Genomic DNA, 17,582 nt, shown 5'->3' on the forward strand with positions numbered 1-17,582 from the left:
GGGTGAGAGAGAGGGAGAGAAGTGGAGAGGGAGAGGGAGAGAGAGAGAGGGAGTGAAGTGGAGAGGGAGAGAGAGAGGGAGAGAGAAGTGGAGAGGGAGAGAGAGAGGGAGAGAAGTGGAGAGGGAGAGAGAGAGGGAGAGAAGTGGAGAGAGGGAGAGAAATGGAGAGAGAGAGAGAGGGAGAGAAGTAGAGAGAGAGAGGGAGAGAAGTGGAGAGAGAGAGAGGGAGAGAAATGGAGAGGGGGAGAGAGAGAGAGAGAGAGAGGGAGAGAAGTGGAGAGAGAGAGAGGGAGAGAAGTGGAGAGAGAGAGTGGGAGAGAAGTGGAGAGAGAGAGTGGGAGAGAAGTGGAGAGAGAGAGAGAGGGAGAGAAGTGGAGAGAAGTGGAGAGGGAGAGAAGTGGAGAGGGAGAGAAGTGGAGAGGGAGAGAAGTGGAGAGGGAGAGAGCGAGAGAGGGAGAGAGGGAGAGAGGGAGAGAGAGAGAGAGAGAGAGAGAGAGAGAAGTGGAGAGGGAGAGAGCGAGAGAGAAGTGGAGAGGGAGAGAGCGAGAGAGAAGTGGAGAGGGAGAGAGCGAAGTGGATAGAGAGAGGGAAAGAGGTGGCTGGCTTTCATCAGCGCTAACAAAGCGTGAAATACACAAGCACAGCTCCGGGGGCATGCTGCAGTTTCATTCTCAATCTGGCCCTCATGGACTGTGTTGCTAGACTGCTAGAGGAATCAGTGGCACATGATTCAGTGTAGATCTCATTCCTCAGTCAATGAAACACATTCAGCACCACCTTGAGTCCTCCAGCATTTAATTAACTTAACTCACTGTCAAACGAATGACTATGTAGGTGATTGTGTAGTTGAATGTGTGTCATTGATTATTTCAATAACAGCGGTTTGGCAGAATACTTTTTTTGAAGAATGTGCACCTTTTTAAAAAATTGAATCATTATAGAATGAATCAGTCCACAGCTGGCTGATAATGGGTTTTGCTGACTAGAACCAATTTGTCTCCTGAATTGATGTTAAGCTGAATGCGTTTGGCTGGTTGTCGGTTATTCTTGGCCGTCTGTAGCTACGGTAGTCGATGTCTCTGTTTTTAGACTGTCTGTATTCTGTCAGTCTGGTACTTAAGCCTAGAAGGTCTGTTCTGTTATTCTGTCTGTCTCATTGTCTATTGTCAGTCTCAAGCCTGCTGTCTGTGTCTAAGGTAGAGCCTTTGACTTCTGAGAACACATTTAATAAAAGAGACAGACAGCGACTGAGATTAGTTATGTGCGGATGGGGTGCATCAACAGGAGTCTACTTTCACCTGTCCAGTTCTTCATTTGGTGCAGATAAAGGAGAAGACTCCACTTTCCAGAGAGATGAGAGGAAGGGAGGAGAGAACAGGGAGACGAGAGAGGTGGAACAGGGGAGGGAGAGAGACGGAAGGAAACGAGAGAAGAGGGGAGAGACAAGTGAGGGACGAAGTAGTGAGGGAGGGATGAAGGGAGGAGGTGAAAGGGGGCGGGGGTGTGTGTAAAGTGAGTGAGTGGGGCTCCAGTGTTTACGTGCCCTGGGCCAGGGCCCTCTAAAGTGACTGTGTTGTGTTTGTGTTTCTCCTGCTCTGCTGCTGGCCCATATGAAAGAGCTCAACCCTGCAGGTAAGTAGACTGGGCTCTGCTCTGGGAAGCACAGGAAGAGCCCACAGCCCACTGTTTATGTTCCCCTGTAACTCGATATCGCTAGAGTGAGACGCGCGCACGCACACACACACACACACACACAGTTTCACATACACAGTTTTGGTTACACATACTGTACACATGGGCATGCCACGTACACATGCAGACACTTATGCACTTGCATGTACCCCCCCCCCCCCCACACACACACACACACACACACACACACACACACACACACACACACACACACACACACACACAGGCTACATGTTACTGCTAAAATGTAAAAATGTAAATGTAAATAGTTGGGTGTCTAGTTCTGAGTAGCGTGTGTTTATTTCTGTCTGTCCGTGCCTCTGTCTGTTCATATGTGCTCTGATACAGTAGATGTCCTCCCTTTTGATCAGTGACACACACACACACACACACACACACACACGTACGTACGTTTCATCGCATCGATGACATCATTGCAGCTGCACAATGAACGGGATCCCTTACAGTCGCCCTGAGGTCAAATAAACAGAGTGGTCAGAGAGACTTAAAACACACTCAGTGAGATATCATGCACTATGACTAGTGCTGGTGTAATCAGCTGAGGTTCAAGACTAGTTCCATAATCCATTGAGAGAGGATGATTGACAGCACATGTTGCTGTGTGTGTGCTTAAAAGCAAAGATTTGAGGGAAAATAACATAAGATACGTTGGAGAAATGTAGCCCACTCTCATAACTACTACAGAAACCCTCATAGGCCTCATATCTACCAGTGACCCTATAGTGAGGTCAGGTGTGTCGACCATGAGTTGGCCAACAGAGGGCAACAATGACAGCTCAGGTGAGACATAATACACACACACAGCCCATGCAGGTAAATCATTGTGGCGAGTGAAGGTCGTAACTCTGCCGTGGCAGCCTGAGAATACACAGGGTGTCTGGGATACGGTGTGTGAAGAGGTGGGACCCGTTTAGATTTACAGGCAGGGCGTCCCCCTCTTCCTAACCCCACACACACACACACACACTGTTTATCTTTAGAATGTGCCGACTGGTCAATGGCGGCTGGGAACCTGAGAGAGGAAAAATGTTTCCCCTAGTTCTTTCTGGTCTCCGTCTTCTCTCTTGCTATCATTTCCTCCCTCTTACTCCTTTCTTTTCTCCCTCCAGCTGTTTCCCTCAACTTCAGTCAGTCCCCCCCTCGTTTCTTTCAACCACACCCCTCATTGATGGCAGGACATTTAATGTAGCTGATCCTGCAGCAATTGGGTTTAGGTGCCCATTGAAAACATTTTAAGATTGTTTAACCATCACATGAATATTCTAGGAGTCTATGGGCTAACAGTGTGACTGGTCAAACGTCCTCTCGATTCGACACCCTTCAGTAGCCTCAATATGAGTTTGCACAGTTTGAAGATGCTTTTAAAAAGCCACGTCTAACGGTTACTCTACAGAAAAACACAGTGACAAAAAAAAAGAGAGGAAGAGAAGGTTAGAGTGAGAGACAAAGAAAGAGGGAGAAAAGAAAAGGGGGGAAAAAGAAGCGAGGGAAGGATAACTGAAGAGAGGGAGGTAGGGAGAACACCGTGTCTATATTCTGAGTCCCTAAGGCTGTGATTTTGCTCCATTATGTTAGTGGTTGCTGCTACATGAGCCGGGGCGATGTAAAGCCCCCACAGTACACGGCTTAGGTTACCTGGCCAGACATAACAGGGAAGGATTATACTCTCACTGGCTAGTGATGGGCCTGGAAAAGACCCTGCGCGTTCTCTTCTTCATTCTTTCTCTCAGCTCTCTTCCTCTAGAGCGAGCGACTCTTGCACTATGCCTCGGCTTGAACGCTTTTTCTCTCTTTCCTTCCCTTTCCACCTGTCTTTCTATTAATCTCTCTCTCGCTGTCTTTATCACCTTTCCCAAACTTTTCCCATTTCTCTTTTCTCTCTTGTGAAAGGATGGAAAACAGAGTAAAAAGGGAATTTCCCCCTGAGCAGTCTCTTGCTCTCTCTCGGTCTCTCTCTGTTATTCCAGCCAGGGTTCTGGCCAGCTCAGCATCGTCAGCCAACTCTTCCAGAGTTATGGTTGGGTACCTCGGCCTGTAATGCTTCCCAGTGCTGTTTTAGGAGTTCCTTTAACCAGAGATCCTCCAAAAACATCCACAACTCGGTTATTTGAGATGTTTGTGTTGAGTCTCACTCGCAGATTGACTTCAGTGTAGTGAATATGCATGAAATTGTCTCAATCATGTTATTGAATGTGATGGGTTTTAAGAGGAAATGTCTGAAGGGAAAGTGTTTTTAAGGGGATTTTCTATCAGATGTAATTTGCCTTTGGGGATATTTTGAAGCGAACACCTCTTAAGCATGAAACGCAGAGAATCTCATTTCCAATAGGTACTTATCACAGACAACAGAAGTGACAAGAAAAAGGAAAAAAGAGGGCATTTTCTCCCTACATCCATGGTTAAATGTCATGAGCCAGTCACACTTCATATGCAATGTAGGCTATGGCATGGTAGCTAGCTAAGTGCACAGACGCAATGCAAACCACTGTAGCTAGTATTGACATTATAATTAAATCACAATGGATTAGTTTCCATGAAACAGTTGCCTGTGTTAGCTGAGCAGTTACTGCAGTGTCCTTAGCTAGCTATGTTGTGCTAGCTAGCAATATGCTAACGTTAGCTAGTTAGCTAAGCATTTGGCTATGGGCTGGCACTGGCAGTATGGGATTATGGAGAGTGAATTGCTAGGTAGTTATCTAGCCGTGGCCATCTGGCTAGTATTAACAAGGGCTTTCTATTTTTCTACAAAAATAGCAACATTAGCGCAGCTAGCTAGCTAGCTAACATTGGAAACCATAAGCAACACACACAGACATGCATTGCCAAACAACGCTACTGCCACCTTCTGGTTTAGAGTTTTTTAACAAGGCTGTGTAGCTAACGACTTCAAGGTCTTTGCTGTGTGAGCACAAACGAGATTGACTGTCGACACTCTGTTCACAGGTGCTAAGTACTGTCGGCAGGTAAACGTTTGACAATCCTACTGGTGTGTCTGAGCTATTAGAGAGAATGTCTTAACCTCACACGCACCCGTGATAGAGCACATTGACTCATTTAAAACATTTGTCTCCAATTTTTAAGGAGCTGTTTCACAAAACCTCCTCCTCACATTCACCCTCTCAGGCATCCCGAGGGTGGCCGAGTGTAAGTTCTCCCTGCCCCTCCGTCTGGTCTGCTACCCCTCCGCTCCCTCCAAGAACGCCAAGTACAAGATCACCGTGGATACCAACACACCGCCCGTCAACCTCAGCGAGGTCTTCCCAGGTAACAGACCATCTACCTGAGTCACCCCAGAACCTGGTCTCTACCATAGATATCTACATGACCTGTTCTCCACTGGTTCCAGGTACACCCAGGGATATTGAGAGAGTGGTGTTCCGTGAGGATAGTAGTTCAGTTTTAAGTCTGCTTGTCTTCGATAGTTTCAACTGCATGAAAGTGAGTGGCATGTATTTGCCCTGGAATGGAGAGTGAGTGGTATGTATTGATGCTGTTGATAGTGTGTGTGGGAATCTAGTCTACCTGCTGTTGGTGAGCAGGTCTCAGCCCTGGGAAGCAGCTCTGACTATCAGTCATTATCTGGAGCTGGGCATGGCGTCTCCTACTACACAGGACCCCTGTCCCAGATTAGATGCATGAAGATTGTGTGTGCGCGCGCGGCTCTGTGGGCAGATAAAGAACAATGTGATGTGCTCTGTTCACCTTGGCTGGCGTCCTGAGGAGAGATAAGCTGCCATATCTCTGTCTGACATCCCACCGAAGGAGACCCCACTATACTGGCCCCTGAGAACCTCAGAGACAGAGTGTGTGTGTGGTAGGGAACCCATACCGTATCTCTGCCTGACATCCCACCACTAGAGTCCACACTGTACTGGTCCATGAGAACGTTAAGTCTGTGTGTGAATAATTGGTTATTGTGGTGTTTCAGGGGACTGTTTTCATTTATGTGCAATATACCTGACAGATATCTGTATCCTTAACCAATGGACTCTAGTTCCTATTGTTCTCACTAAATGTCCCTCTCTGTGTTGTAGACTTTCTGGAGAAGTCTGAGGACAAGGAGGGAAACGCTCTGGCCTTCCACTTCCTCTCAGGGCCCAGAGTCACTGTAATGGCCTCCAAGACCTCCCATGAGTACACACACGCGGCATCCTCTAGCACTTGGTTAATGTGGAGTTGAGCTTTCTCTACCCCCCTCTACCCTCTCCAGAGCGCTACCGTATCCAGAGTGAGAGTTTCGAGGACATCTGGCTGGTGGCTAAGGAGCTGGTGCAGCGCTTCGACCGCCACTTTGCCAAGCAGGGAGTCAAAGACTTCAGAATCAGCTTTGCAGGCCCTATACCTCTGGCTGAGTACATTGAGATTGTCCACCACCACTTTGAGGTGTGTGTTGAACACAGGCACACTGTCACACACGCATTCATGTGTTGTTTGTAGGTTCAGCTTTTGCCTGCAGTGTTAGAAAAACATTCTGTGTGTGTGTGTGGTGTACGTGTGCGTGAGTGTAGCTGCGTGTGAGTGCAGAGAAGAACCAGGACCTCCTGTCAGAGCAGGCAGTCCAGTTCAGAGCCATCCAACGCCGTCTCCTGACCCGCTTCAAAGACAAGACCCCTGCCCCTCTACAGAACCTAGACACACTGATGGAGGGCACCAACCGCCAGGTCAGACACACACACAGTAGACCAGGACACTCTCAGGCATGCACATAGCATTTAGAAACATGATGAAAGGAGAGTCTCTCCCCTCCCTTCTTCCCTCTCTTTTTTTGGAGGTGTTGATTTTTCCCTACCTCACACCGTATGGTGATTTCCCCCCCCCACACACCACACACACACACACACACACACACACACACACACACACACACACACACACACACACACACACACACACACACACACACACACACACACACACACACACACACACACACACAGAGTAATGAGTGCACTAGTGTTGATTTACAGAGTGATGGGCCTACACTGCTGATTTATGCACTTCCTGTTGCTACTGAGGTGCTAGCTCCCACCCTATGGTATACTTATAGCAGATAAACAAACTGCCATAACCACACAAACACACAGGAATACACACACATAATGCCATGACCACATACACACACAGGAATACACAAACATACACACCCATGCTTATGCAGGCGCACATGCACATAAACACAAAGACATACACTACCGGTCAAAGGTTTTAGAACACCTACTCATTCAAGGGTTTTTCTTTGTTTTTAACTATTTTCTACATTGTAGAATTATAGTGAAGACATCAAAACTATAATAATAACACATGGAATCATGTAGTAACCAAAATAGTGTTAAACAAATCAAAATATATTTGATATTCTTCAAATAGCCACCCTTTGCCTTGATGACAGATTTGCACACTCTTGGCATTCTCTCAACCAGCTTCATGAGGTAGTCACCTGGAATGCATTTCAATTAACAGGTGTGCCTTCTTAAAAGTTAATTTGTGTAATTTCTTTCCTCCTTAATGCATTTGAGCCAATCAGTTGTGTTGTGACAAGGTATGGGGTTATACAGAAGATAGCCACCCTATTTGGTAAAAGACCAAGTCCATATTATGGCGAGAACAGCTCAAATAAGCAAAGTGAAACGACAGACCATCATTACTTTAAGGTCAGTCAATACGGAAAATTTCAAGATCTTTTAAAATTTCTTCAAGTGCAGTCGCAAAAACCATCAAGTACTAAGATGAAACTGGCTCTCATGAGGACCGTCACAGCAATGGAAGTCCCAGAGTTACCTCTGCTGCAGAGGATAAGTTCAGTTGAGTAACCAGCCTCAGAAATTGCAGCCCAAATAAATGCTTCACAGAGTTCAAGTAACAGACACATCTCAACATCAACTGTTCAGAGGAGACTGTGTGAATCAGGCCTTCATGGTAAAATTGCTGCAAAGAAACCACTACTAAAGGACACCAATAAGAAGAAGAGACTTGCTTCGGCCAAGAAACACGAGCAATGGACATTAGACCGGTGGAAATCTGTCCTTTGGTCTGGAGTCCAAATTGGAGATTTTTGGTTCCAACTGCTGTGTCTTGTGAGACGCGGTGTGTGTGAACGAATTATCTCCGCTTGTGTATTTCCCACCGTAAAGCATGGAGGAGGAGGTGTTATTGTGTGGGGGTGCTTTACTGGTGACACTGTCTGTGATTTATTTAGAATTCAAGACACACTTAACCAGCATGGGTTCCACAGCATTCTGCAGCGATACGCCATCCCATCTGGTTTGCGCTTAGTGGGACTATCATTTGTTTTTCAACAGGACAATGACCCAACACACCTCCAGGCTGTGTAATGGCTATTTTACCAAGAAAGAGAGTGATGGAGCGCTGCATCAGATGACCTGGTCTCCACAATCCCCCGACCTCAACCAAATTGAGATGGTTTGGGATGAGTCGGACCGCAGAGTGAAGGAAAAGCAGCCAACAAGTGCTGAGCATATGTGGGATCTCCTTCAGGACTGTTGGAAAAGCATTCCAGGTGAAGCTGGTTGAGAGAATGCCAAGGGTGTGCAAAGCTGCCATCAAGGCAAAGGGTGGCTATTTAAAGAATCACTTTTTTGGTTACTACCTGATTCCGTATGTGTTATTTCATAGTTTTGATGTCTTCACTATTATTCTACAATGTAGAAAATATTAAAATAAAGAAAAACCCTTGAAAATAGTAGGTGTTCTAAAACTTTTGACCGGTAGTGAATACATGCGCACAGACACACATATACACCCATCTATCTCTGTCGTCTAGGGGCGCCTTATCGCCCGATTAGACATTATTTACTATCTCGGTAGACAGGCTGTAATAAGAATGTGGGAGCATTTGTGTGTGTGTGTGTGTGTGTGTGTGTGTGTGTGTGTGTGTGTGTGTGTGTGTGTGTGTGTGCATTCTCTCTCAGTGTTTTTCTCAGGTTCTGAGGTCAGGGTGATTGATGCTGGAGCCTTCCTTTTTAAATTATGATTAAACAAAGAAACCTCATTTACGAACTTCTGTATGGTTGGGTGTGTGGGTCAGTGTGTTTGTGGTGTCATTATAGTGTGTGTGTGTTTGCCTTGATTTGAAGTTCCCATTGTGCGTGTGTGATGATGTGTGTGTCGGCTGATGAGTTCGAACTGTGTGTGGATTACTGTATTAGTTCTGTGTGTGTGTGTGAGCGCGTGTTTGTGAGTGTGCGTGTGCATTTTGAGTGGTGTAGACTGTCTGACGTTGAAAAGTGATGGTCCCTTGCCGTCACTGTTTACAGTAGGGGCTCGTTTGGCGAGGCGCTCTTTAACGCTGTTCATTAGCTCTCTTACGGCTCTGGGAGTGGGTGACATCATGACATCATTAGATATTTAATGATTCAGGACTTAACCATTACTCCTATCTGAGTAGAACCATGCAGAGCTCACACTGTAGATGCACTCCCCATAAGGTCCAATACGAGGTGTACTCATAACTTCACCACAAGGTTCAAAACTGGTACAGTTTTAAAGGGACACTTACCTTACAATCAGTGTTAGTCTTGTTGCTGGCGAAGGGTCCAACATTCACTTTTTTTTCTCACTGGCCTGATTTGGGCCAGTTGGCCAAAAATCTACAGCCGAACTGAATTTCTACTGGCCCGGACATGGTGTAGTTTTTAAGTTCAGGACTACTGGCCCGGACATGGTGTAGTTTTTAAGTTCAGGACTACTGGCCCGGACATGGTGTAGTTTTTAAGTTCAGGACTACTGGCCCGGACATGGTGTAGTTTTTAAGTTCAGGACTACTGGCCCGGACATGGTGTAGTTTTTAAGTTCAGGACTACTGGCCCGGACATGGTGTAGTTTTTAAGTTCATTGGGGTCATGCAGGCCCTTTAGGTTGGCATGTTTTTCTCTATATCCAGCTATTAATAGGATACATTTGGTTACTATGATTAGGAATGGGTACTTTTAAATACTTTCACTATTCAAATAATAACATTAACGTTTTTAGGGGTGATATTCGAATAGTCGAAATACGTGTTTAAAATAGTTTTTATTAAACTTGCTTGCTGCGCAGCTGGTACGACTTGGGAGGAGAGGTGCCACTCTTCCCGGTGAGTTTTACACCGGAGCGAGAGAGGGTAGCCATACAGGCTCAAGCTAATTAGACTAACTTATAGATGCCATAGTTTATCTATCTTTCCATCTGGTAGTGCCTGTCTTGACTACATCATTGATGTAAAGAAGCTAGCTAAGATAGCCAGCTATGTTAGCCAGCTACAGTAGGTAGCTCGCTACCTAGATTAATTGAGGCAATTTTACTGTGCTTTCGGTCCTTATGTACAACAACTATATGCAGATTGGTCCTTCTCATTTAACTAACTTAATTCCATAATTTGAATTCCATCTGGCATTGAATAGAGATCTCCCACGTTGCTTGCTTGTTACACCTGGAATGTAGCATGAGTCATTTCATTTAGACAAAGCCTTTTATTGTTCAAATTGGCCTATGATTATTAAAATATATATGAATACTCTCGCAAGTATTCGAATACGAACATCCGTTCGGATATTAGAACATTAAAATAACCAGGCCCATCCCTAACTATAATATATATTAAAAACCTGTGTAATATAATTTAGCAATGTAAGTCATTGTATTAATTGCATACGTTTTTGTTTCTAAAGTATGCCATTTTGACAATCCTGTTCTTGGCAGATGTCTAAATGCACTGCATGTCCCAGTGCCAGCTAATGCTATTAATATATCAGTGTCTCTTTATTTCGCTAATGCTAGTTGATGCTGTCCCAGCGCTGCAGCCTGTCCCTTAGCATTACTAGTGCCCTGAGTGATTCTCTCTGCAGTATTACTCTCTAGTCTGTCTAATGTGCTCCGGTGTCAGTCAGTCCATCCCTTCCTGCCTCCGCTTCCCGCCAGCGCCTGCCACCCACCGTTGATTCGGGAAGTTTCTGACACTTTATACGTGCTGTAATGTATACACGCACCACATAATGGACGCTATCGACGGTCTACTGGGAAGAGTGATGCACGCCTCAAATTAATTATTCATATCTCTGGGTGGGTATGGGTTATATGGTCCTTCTGAAGGTCTGTGAGCTATGATGGTTCTCACTAGTTAGGGTTTATTACTCACAGGGGTTGTCAGTCAAGAGTCTTCATCTTTTGACATGCCAAATATGTTTGTAAATGACGGTGGGGTTAAAAGTGTTTTTTAGCTAGAGTACGTGTCTTATTGTACTGAGTCAGGCATAGTACACTCAAATGACAAATTTGCCTAATATTATGGATACCAAGAAAGTAGTCTGTGGACCCAGAGACTCAGCATCTACCACTATGAGGTACATGTGTACTTTGGATGAACCAAGTGCAGCATCGTCAAATGTCAGATTGGTAAATATTATGAATCTTATCTGTGGTCAGGCTGGGCTGTTGGTTAGGGGACTTCCTCTCATTAATGTTTGTGCATGTTGTTTGTCATCGAGAGAACAGAGAGATACTGTGAGGCCTGTGTGATTTTTCTGGTCTAGTGTACATTCATATACAGGGGGATAATATTTCCTTTGTTCATTATTTCCTCATCTCTTCCGACTTCCTATATTTTATTCATGAAGGCCAGATGCGGCCTGCTCTATAATGTGTATGTGAGCTGGCCAGAGGTGTCTGTTTCCTCCACTTTTTATTCTCACTACTTAAAAAAACATTACTCATCCTGGCCCCACGGTTTATAGTTCAGCCTGGCTCACCATTTAACTCTCTGTTTGATTAATCTGTGGCAGGTATGGAGAGGTTAGCCAGAGGGCTACCTTAGCCTAGCATTAGCATTCCTGTTTTTCTCCTCTGCTGTTGATCTCTGAGCGAAAGCACACTGCTGTCACTCGGGACCGGGACAGACGTTTCTGGGTGGGGGGATGCAGAGGTGAAGGAGGGTGGGCTGAGTGAGGGAGAAAGCCCGGCAAGCCGTTTAAAAAAATATTTGCTGTTTATCTCAGGTAAAATGGCTACCGCATTAGCGTTAGCGCGCTATCCTAGCGGGCCACGGCGCTAGCTGTCTGGGAGCTGAGTTTGAGTTGAGCGGAGGCTCTCTGTAATTAGAAGTTCAAAAGCAGGAGGTGGGACGCTTGAGTTTTGACTGACAGGACGCTTGGGGGCCTCTCGTTCCAGTAATGGAGGCTTCTCTCAGACAGCGGCTGATTTATCTGTCCCCAAATGGAACGCTAAACACGGCTAAACATGGCTAAACACGGCTAAACACAGATCCCACTGTGTACGTGAGGCCCTCGCAATAAATGGCTGGGGCTCTCTGAGTGCTGTGTGCGTGCGTGCGTGTGTGTCCATTGAGATGTGTAAATGTGTGTTTCCTCAGTAAAATACCCCGGGGTCAGAAAAAAAAAGGAGAAACAGAGGAACTCCCTCAGGTCCCCCTGACCTTTCATCTGCTACGCAAACACAGACCGCACCTGAGAGACTGCCTTTCAAACTGGCCTTCAAACACACACACACACACACACACACACACACACACACACACACACACACACACACACACACACACACACACACACACACACACACACACAGGATAAATGAACAGACAGCCTACCCCTCATGCACATTTAGGAGTCACTGGGGCCCTCCTCTATGAATGTCTACCATATCAATGAATGACTGTCTTTCATATAGCTGACTGACATATAGGCATGTGTGTGTAAGAGTGGGGGACAGATAGTGACTGATATAGAGGAGTGTGTGTGTGACACAGTCAAGCCTCTGGAAAAGCCTGTCTTTATAAATGTGATGTCATATGGAAACCAGTGTTGTGTTGAGATAGTCTTGTTACTGTTGGGAGATCATTCTTATGGTGGTCTCGTAAAAATGTATGAAGATGGGCATGTCAGGGTACTCCTGTAGGATTTAACATTTTCATTGCAAGGGCCATAAATAAATACCTTTCTATGTACAATACATTGATATAGTATTTAAATCAATGTTTTTAAAAAGTATCGAAAGAGATGTACTGAGAGAGAGAGATGTAGTCTGTACTGTATACATACATGGAGCAGAGGCCAGACAGAGATCAGCCTCTGGCAGTAAATACTGTGTCACTTCCTGTACCTCTTGGGTCAGAAGAATGTCATCATGGAAAAGGCTTTGGTAGATTGCGGCACAAAATGTTTGCTTACACCCAATCTAGAGTAGGCACTGTTTAGTATCATAAGTGGTGTCTGTGACCAGATACTCAGATAAATATCTATGATGTAAAAGAATGGATGCCACACAGACTAGGGTATGTCCTAAATGGCTCCCTATTTAGTGCACTAAACACCATATTCTCTATTTAGTGCACTAAATACCCTATTCCCTATTTAGGGCACTAAATACCCTATTCCCTATTTAGTTCACTAAACAATAGGGTGCCATTTGGGACACTGATTATGGGTGGGTGTGTGTGTGTGTGTGTGTTGTCTCCTGCCCCCTCAGGCCATACACAGCAGGAGGGAGAGAGGAGAGGGCGTGGGACTGGGGTGCTTTATCTAAGAATGTCAAATCCCTGAGAGGAGCCACAGCAAAGCCCATCTCTGCCAGTCTGCACAATCCCCTCACACACTCACCACCCTCCGTCTCTGTTCCTATGGAGAAGGCCCAGGTGTTTGCCCAAAGGCAGATAGAGATGGGGGCTAGAGGAGGTCTGGGGTGTACAGTACTGTACCTACTTGTAATGCTTCTGTCTGTGGGACTCCCCTGGGTGTGGTGGACTTTTATCACAAATATGTCTGGGTCTATTACTGGTGAGGAGGAGAGAGCGAGCGAGGGGGGAGGGAGAGCGAACGAGGAGAGAGGGAGACTAAAAGAAACTGAGACAGAGAAATATTCCTGTCTTCCCCCTCATCTCCTTTCCTTCATGACCACATGAGATGAAGTCAAGGGAGTGTCAGTCAATCCAGTTCTAGTGTTTTCATTTAGAATCTGTTTCTTTGTGCCATTGCATGTGACTATGCAACACCTGTTAGAACATAGATGGACATCACAATACAGAACTACATAGCAGGATAGCCCCCAGAAAGCTGTTCAACAGGCTATCTGGATATTTTAGAATGTTCAGTTCCTTGTTGCTTACCACATCACATTCTCTCATTCTACTCTGTTGCTAAGAACACAGCAGCCATTCAATTAGCTCGCCGTATTGGCTGGCCCACTAAGTTTCGTAGAGATTAGTTCAATAGAGATTAGCCCATTGTTTTTCCCCCTGGGCTTTATTAATCAAGGAATGTGTCATTTCCAGTCTATTCTATACAGTCTAGTTCTACAGCATGCCATTAAACCAGAGTCATTTCCATGTGCTTTAAATGACAAAATTGAATTCATCCAGGTTCCCTACACTTCACTACACTCAACGGCTATCATTTCTCCAGTACGTTCTATGCTTTCGATTTTTTTTTTTAATCCCAATGTCATTTTCCCTGCACTTAAACTAAACCGAGCCATTTTCCCAGTCCATTCTGTCCACTCTACATCTATGTCATTATCCCCAAGTTAGTTTTTCTTCTTCGGCTAAAGAATGTCATTTCTCCTCTCAGCGAGGGAGGGCTTAGCACATGCCACATTCCCAGTGTTCCTCTGTGTTCCACAGGTTTAGAACCCTAATCTCATTGTGTCTGCTGAGTGGCTCTTAGCGGCCTGAGTGGAGAAGGGATTCCAAACTGTAATGGAGCATGCCTTCTCCCACTGGTCCTTTGTTATTAGCCTCTCAGAGGTTAGCCACCAGCTAACGGGATTATACACACAGTGTAATTAAAGTGAGAAGCACTCACACACACTCCTGTACACCGGCAAGCACGCACAGACGGACGGACAGACGAGCATACACACACACACCCTCGCCTCCATCACAGGTGCTCATTAGCTCTGGGCCCACAGAGGCTCGTTATTGGGGTCTTTTGGGGATGTCTCACCCTGATGTCTGTCCCACAGAGCTGGGCTCCAGGCACCACTAAACCCCCTGATCTCCAGGAGGCCCTTGTCATACTCCGCTCACTCTCACTATACACTGTTTATATTAAATGGTATATTTTTGTTACCATATCATAAGTGATATATTTTAGTCATATTAACACTGAAGTGTGACATTGAAGTAGAAGTGTATAAACCTCACACACACACACACACACACACACACACACACACACACACACACACACACACACACACACACACACACACACACCAGTGTTGGCACCAGCAGTGTTTTCTCTCGCTCAGCTAGCACTCAGCTTTCCGTGTCACGGCCCTCTCCTCTTGATTCCGGGAATTCAATGGCAGGACCAGAGATGCTTTGGAAACGGGTCAATGACTGTGTTTCTGAAAATATATACTGCTGGATAGCCTTCAGCAGATTGTGTGTGTGTGCGTGTCTGCGTGCGTAATCAAACATTTGAACTGTGTGTGTATAGGGGTTTTTCCGTATTTTGCACACAGAGATGATTTACCAAAGGAGTCCATGTACATGTGTATCAACAGACCGCTTGTGTTAAAGCTGGACGTCATTTACCTCGTTGACTTACCTCATTCACCTGTGTACCTGTTAGCTCCATCACGACAGTCCTCACTGACTTCCTAAGGGAACGCAAGGGATTATGGGGGATATCATGAAAGCGAAGCGCTTCTGTACAGTATGTGAACCCACACCACCTTCCTCTCTCCTGGGAGACACACACACACCACACACACACACACACACACACACACACACACACACACACACACACACACACACACACACACACACACACACACACACACACACACACACACACACACACACACACACAGTGCCAGTGGCTAGCAGCATTCTCCATCTCTTCTCTTGAGATATATATATATATATATATATATATATATATATACACACACACAGTCCCTATCTGTCTCTGGCTCCGTCTGCCAGCTTGGGGAGACCTGTTGTAGACAGCAGAGAGATAGACAGTAGCAGAGGACAAAGAAACAGCAACAAACATGCCCTGTCTGGGGCTTTATCTACTGGGACAGAGGAACTCACTATTACTGTCCTGTACTGACTGAAGTGTTTTGCTCATACGAGAGAATTCCGTTGCTTAACATGTATGTTCATGGTTATGATTTTGGATGCTGATCACTTGTTGCAGGTGTGTGTGTGTGTGTGTGTGTGTGTGTGTGGTGTGTGTGTGTGTGTGTGTGTGTGTGTGTGTGTGTGTGTGTGTGTGTGTGTGTGTGTGTGTGTGTGTGTGTGTGTGTGTGTGTGTGTGTGTGTGTGTGTGTGTGTGTGTGTGTGTGTATAAAGGTTAGTCTAACCCTGTGGTCTGTAAAGACTGCTATGTACGTACGTTGGCTGCAGCAGCCTGGTTCACGCGACACTGCATGTTGATAATTCTACTGATTTACCTTCTTTGGCCCCAGTGCATGAAATGAATGGGTGTGTCTGTTTCATGAGCCCAGACACACACACACACACACAGCATTCCAACAGGCTTATGGCCAATGGTGGAAATGTACTACATAGCATTTATTCATGAGTGATAATCTGAATCATATTTGTTGAGGATTTTGACTTAAATGCTATCGCAACGTGAGTGTGTGTGTGGACTTGCACATAATCATATTATGGAAAAGGTACTGCATAATGTTTGTACAGTGCAGTATGTGCCTTTGCATTTTTGTGCATGCATCTGTGCGTATGTTTGCTTGTGTATAAATGTGTGTGTGCATACTTGTGTGTGACTGATCACTTCTCCAATAGCGCTTTCTCCAAAGTCAACATGTCCTGCCGCTGCGCTCTCTTTGCAGTGTGTCTGCCGCTTCCACCCTCAGACAATGCCCGTTTTTATAAGATTACAGATATTTACTCTGTAATCAGTGGGAGAAGGCGTGTGTGTGTCGCGACGCCACGGCTAGGATATTTATCTTGTTGCAGTAAATTCCCAGAGTTCCCCTCGTTTTTTCTCTCCTTCATTTTCTTTTTTTTTTCTCTTTACTTAGCGTGGCCTGTTCAAAGGAGACCATTGAGAGAAAAGCAAACGGGCAAATAGGGCTGTGTTTGAGGGATGTCGAGACTTCGCTAAGGGCTGTGTGCGGGTGCGTCTGTGAGCATGCGTATAAATTTCAGTGTGTGTGGTGCATGGTTATATGTGTGTGTTGGGAGGGGAGAGGTAGCAGGACAATGCCCTCACTGTGGCGTTCCTCGGGATTAGCATTAGAAAGGGAGGAGGGGAATGGTAAATCATTTTACTGATGATGATCATTAGCCTCGTTAGCATTATGGTAGCATTAGCATTTCTTACATTGACATTTCATTAGCATTTTTAGCATCATGCTTCTTGTAGTGTTTGTAATCCTGCTATTGGTCCCTATTTGCCAGACCTCTCAAAACCTCACAATTATTGTCATTTACACTGGGACCAGGACCAAGGCCCTAATTTCCATCTAATGGCTGGCTTGTGTTAGTGTGTATGTTTGTGCGTGTCTGCCAAAGGTAGACTGGTTACTCGGGTCACTGGTCTGGACTGCTTCAAATGTATGGCTTCCTCTGTGTGTGTGGACTATGAATATTTGAGGGGGTATTTTACTTTCTCTCTCTCTCTGTCTGTCTGTCTGTCTGTCTGTCTGTCTGTCTGTCTGTCTGTCTGTCTGTCTGTCTGTCTGTCTGTCTGTCTGTCTGTCTGTCTGTCTGTCTGTCTGTCTGTCTGTCTGTCTGTCTGTCTGTCTGTCTGTCTGTCTGTCTGTCTGTCTGTCTGTCTGTCTGTCTGTCTGTCTGTCTGTCTGTCTGTCTGTCTGTCTGTCTGTCTGTCTGTCTGTCTGTCTGTCTGTCTGTCTGTCTGTCTGTCTGTCTGTCTGTCTGT

The 17,582-nt window shown here is 45.5% G+C and overlaps 1 pseudogene across 1 annotated transcript in view; it reads left to right on the top strand.

Moving 5' to 3' along the window:
- The window catches only part of LOC106605256 (protein PTHB1-like), a 93,136-nt pseudogene that overhangs the window by 44,889 nt on the left and 30,665 nt on the right, over nucleotides 1-17,582 (top strand). Inside the window, exons 11-14 of the transcript XR_014392257.1 lie at nucleotides 4,837-4,977; nucleotides 5,748-5,843; nucleotides 5,924-6,096; nucleotides 6,222-6,374. The product of XR_014392257.1 is annotated as a protein PTHB1-like (transcript). The remainder of the gene's footprint in view (nucleotides 1-4,836; nucleotides 4,978-5,747; nucleotides 5,844-5,923; nucleotides 6,097-6,221; nucleotides 6,375-17,582) is intronic.

This window comes from Salmo salar, chromosome 05 (genome assembly GCF_965601325.2).
Source record: "Salmo salar chromosome 05, fSalSal1, whole genome shotgun sequence".
NCBI lineage: Eukaryota > Metazoa > Chordata > Actinopteri > Salmoniformes > Salmonidae > Salmo > Salmo salar.